Source organism: Rhopalosiphum maidis, chromosome 3 (genome assembly GCF_003676215.2).
Source record: "Rhopalosiphum maidis isolate BTI-1 chromosome 3, ASM367621v3, whole genome shotgun sequence".
Taxonomy (NCBI): domain Eukaryota; kingdom Metazoa; phylum Arthropoda; class Insecta; order Hemiptera; family Aphididae; genus Rhopalosiphum; species Rhopalosiphum maidis.
The window spans coordinates 7,849,506-7,854,725 of NC_040879.1; positions in this window are offsets into that span (position 1 = coordinate 7,849,506).

Consider the following 5,220-nt stretch of genomic DNA (forward strand, 5'->3'; position numbering starts at 1 on the left):
TTTAGATATTTAGAATTTGCCACATTAAGATAAAGTGTAAATACCTATTATTATTTACAATTTACAGTTTTATTAGTGTCTGTGCTACATAAAGCATGTGATGTACAACCTACCTATGTAATTTATTAATTAGGTGTTAGGGTTTAATTAACTAATAGGTATATTATAATATTATTTATACCTAGTATATATATTAAATAGTATTGCTATAGTATTATATTTGTAGAGTTGCTAAATATGTATTATATTGTTAGGTAGGTAAATTATTAACAATCTAAAAAGGAACTTTGTATTATTAATGAGTTATAAAAATATAAATTATAAGTAAGTTATAGGTATTATATAATTTTATATAAGCTATTATATAGCACATGCATTATAAATATTATTGGCATTATTATTATAATATCACTATAATTGTATACTAACTTTCAATTATATTGTATAAGTAAAATAATTGTAGCTTATATATGTTACGGGCAAAGTAGGAAATCCGGGCATTGTATAACAATGCCCGGGCACAGTGCACAATGCCCGAACATTTTGGCCAATGTAAGAATGATCATTTTAATACTCAAATTTGTCATACATTGACCGGGCATTGTACTAGATTGCCCGGGCAAAGTGTACCCTGCCCAGGTTCAAGTAGGCAAAGTGAATTATACAGTGCGCTGCACACTTTTATATCAAATTGCATTTATACGTAATAATATCACTACAAAACTATAATTATATATTTTATTCGTACACGACAACGCGACAGCTGCGATAGTACGAACCGAACCGTAATCTAAACGATAAAGAGATCACACAGTATTGTAGATAATATTTCATAATCGAATCGTTAAATTCCTATTCGATATTTTCTAATGATTATTGTCACGACGGCGACGTCGCGTAGTCTGACATGGTAGTGTAGGTAGTGCAGTTGCGTGTAGTGTTATTTTTTCTTTTGGTCAACGTTTTTAACTATTATTCAAGTATTTGTGTACTATTTTCTAACATAAAATGGAAAACAAGTTTATTGAGAAGTTTAACAATTTACTATTAAACAAAAATGCAAATACTGTATTTTTAAATAAAGTAAAATACGATGAATTAATTTTAAAAGTGAATTATGTGAAAACTAAAACCACAAAAAAGACTGCAGATGATTACAAATTAATTAAAAAATACGATGTTGTAAATAAATCAGGGATTGAAAAGTTAGTAGTTCCAGTATCCGAAGGTAATTTAATTAAGTATTATGTTTACAACGAACAATTGTTTCAACTATTGAATGAAACACATACATCTGTGGGACATGGAGGTAGAAACCGTATGGAGTATGAATTGAACTTGAAATATAAAAATATAACAAGGGAGACTATAATGATATTTTTAAATTTATGTGACCACTGTCAAAAAAAAGGCAGTACAATTAAAAAAGGTTTAGTTGTAAAACCTATACTTTCATCAGAAATGAATTCTCGCTGTCAAGTGGATTTAATAGACATGCAAGCTCAGCCTGATGACGATTACAAGTTCATAATGGTCTATCAAGATCACCTTACGAAGTTCGTAATTCTTAGACCGTTAACTCATAAACGGGCTGAAGAAGTAGCCTACGTGTTAATTGATATTTTTACAACATTTGGAGCCCCGGCAATTTTGCAGAGTGATAATGGAAGGGAATTCGCCAATAAAGTTGTTATTGAGTTGTGTAGTATGTGGGAAGAACTTAAGATTGTCCACGGAAAGCCTAGACACTCACAAAGTCAAGGGTCTGTTGAAAGGGCCAACCAAGATATTCAAAATATTCTCGCAACATGGTTAGCCGATAATAATTCCAGAAAGTGGAGCGAAGGTCTTAAATTTGTTCAATTTATGAAGAATCGGAGTTTTCACCATGGTACAAAACGTTCGCCATACGAAGCTATGTTCGGAACACGTGCTAAAGTTGGCCTAAAATCAACCGATTTAATTTCTACTTTAAAATCAGAGGAAGATTTAGAAAAAGCTCTAGGCTGTGGAATTAATATCGAAAACATAAACGAGAAACACGAAAAAAGTGATGGAAGTGATAAGGACAGTGCAAAAGAACTTTTTTCTGATGAAGATGAAAACGATCAAATAAAATTGAGAATAGAATCAATTTCTTCAAATCGATCGAAATCTGCTGAAAATCTTAAAGTACAAGCTAAAAAAATGAAGAATTTATCTGAAGAACGTTTTTTTCCAGGAAAAGAAGGAGAAAATGTTAAAATAAAAATTCCTGATGTGGATCGAGCAAGATGTGATCTTCGGTGTATTCTGGGAGTTATACTTTCTGGTAATTAATTTTAAAATAATTTTAATTATAAAATAATTTTTATATTAATAATTTTTTTATAGTAAAAGATAATTTATATGAAATTGGAACAAACGAGGGCAGACTACATCAACTCTACAGTCGGAACCAATTCACAATATGCAAAGAGGTGTTTATCCAGGCTGATGATGTACCACCAGTACACATTTCATTAAGAGAAGTGGCAAGAAAATCTTCCAATTTGGGTGGCCAAGAGTACGATAGGTGTACTTGCAATACATTGTGTAAGACCAACCGGTGTAAATATAAAAGATCTGGTCGTCTTTGCAACTCAAAGTGTCATAATAGTGGTGTATGTGGTAATAAATAAAGCAAATAAATAATAATTGTAATTTAATAATAAATAATCTAAATATTAAATCTGTGCAACTTTATTTATTTTTAATATCTTTATTTTTAATTTTTTATATAATATTCAATATTTAATCAACTGTGCCCAAATCAAATTGGGCACTGTATACAATGCCCGGGCAACGTTAACTTATTCCAACTTTGCCCTTAAAAATCGGGCATTGTGCACAGTGCCCGACTTTCTACTTTGCCCGTAACATATACATATACCTCGAGTGTACCTATATACTCTTATTATAATATCTAGTAGGTATTATTATGTATATATATAGTATATGAAAATGTTATATTTTATAAATTTATAGCTATGATAAGCAAAAGAACAAAGCTCCAAAGGGTAAAAGAAGAAATAGATTTTTTACTTGACTGTGATTCAAATGCCACCAATTTTCCTATTGAAAAAGTAAGTTCCAATATTAATTTAAGCCCTGATTTAAATGATTCTATTCTATGTTCTGATATATTTATTAATAATGAGCATTATAACAATGGAATTTCATAGTATTCTTTAGAAGTAAGCAAATCTAAAAAATATATGATAATTGATTAAACATAAAGGTGTAGTTTATTTAAATATTTTATTTATACACATACTTCTTAGCATTCACAAACTGAGAACATCAATGAAACAACACAAAATGATGTAAGAAAGGGGCATTCTTGAGGAGACAAAAGTTTATTGATTGGAAGGATTGAAAGATTTTTTCGTGGAACTCAATAGTTGAATGCTATACGTCATTGCAGGGCGTACCAATTGCTTGTAAATTAGCATTTTGTTTACTAGTGAGATTTTTGACCAGAGTAGTTGCTTTAGCTTGTGAAGAACGAAGTTTTAGTGATTTTAATTTTGTTTTTTTATGAATTGCCCAGATCAGCCTTTTATCAAAGCATAGGGGATCTAGCTACTTGACAGATGTATCCATGGGGATTATTTTGTCATTGAAAAAATGGGGTGAGTATTTTTTGGGCTAAAGGTAAAGGTGATGTGAGTGGATTTACTTTCAGTAACTTTGATTTTCCATAAATTAAACCAGTTTTATAATTTATTAAGTGGTCTTGTAGGTTGTTTATGGCAGAATCTAAGTCAGGATGAGGTTATAGCAGTATCGTCTGCAAAGATGGCTAAAATTGTATTAATAGAGGTAGGTCAGCTGTATATAGATTGTACAAAGTAGGTGCAAGAACACTGCCTTGAGGGACGCCTGCTTGTATTTGGTGAATATTGAAGTATTCATCATCACATCGTACTATGTAGGAGCGGTTTGTAAGGAAGAATTTTAAGGTGGGTTATAATGGAGTGGGTAGGAAGAGGAGTTTATAAAGTAGTCTGCCAGACGTGATCAAATGCCTGAGCAAGAATGTTTATGCTCAAAGGTCGAGGAAATGATGTCTACAATTCTATGTAGTTGATAAAGTGAAGAGTGATTGGTTCTGAACTTAAATTGAGCGTTAGGAATAATATTCTTATCAATTACAATTGGATTAATTCTTTTTAGGATAATTTGTTCAATTTGTTCACGTTGATAAAATGCTGATGGGTTTGTAAAAAAAGGGCATATCAGAAGGCTTGCCTGTTTTGTGAATGAAAATTATGAATGAGTTCTTCCAAGTAGGAAAGATATATGATAAACTGAGTATGTTATTATAGATTGCTTTTTTTGGCAGATTCTTTGTAAATAGTATTTGTAATCAGGTCGTGGCCAGGTGATTTATTATTTCGCAATTTCTCGATGAAATTTAGAACTTCAGAAGGAGAAGTACGTTTTGTTGGAAGACACATTGGTAAAATGTCGGTTAACGAGGTTTTTAACATGGTGGCAGTGTATATTGAGTATTTCTGTGTGAGGAGTAAATCTGCTTTCAAGATCAGATGCGGATACATTTGCTTTGTCTAAGTTCGATGAGGCTAAGGATCTGTCTGGGTAACGTAGGTGGAGGGGTGTTTTGTTTTTTACCTTAAGAATATTTTTTGTTGATTATCACAATGAGTTGTCTGAGACGGTGAGAAATTTTAGATATTATATCTATATTATTTTTCAGAGTTGAATTTTCGAAGTATGTTTTTTAGGAAATAAATGAGAGTATTGTAATTTTTTTGTCACTAGGCAAGTGCATTTGTTGTAATCTACTGCAAGCCCTACGTTTTTCTGAAATAAGTTGTATTATGTGAGGAAGTAAGACCATAGTGGTTTTAGGTATGTTAGAGTGGATTTAGGAAGAATTTCTTGCTGCGTTTTGAAGTACCGTTGTAAATGAACGGACTGCATTATCCATATAATAAAATGATTTAATAATTAATGAAAAACAATGGTAGGTACATTATTTTATTAAATACCAGCTATTCCGTCACGACATTGTCCGTGTATTATATGCGTTAATAATGTGGGAAGCTTACGTCGATCAAACGGTTTTCAAAGTGTATTTGAATAAACACGTGTTTAACAGTTGCAAGATGTATTGGAAGTGAAATACGTTATTATTTAGAATGTACTTTCACATATTTATTAGTTAAATAAAAA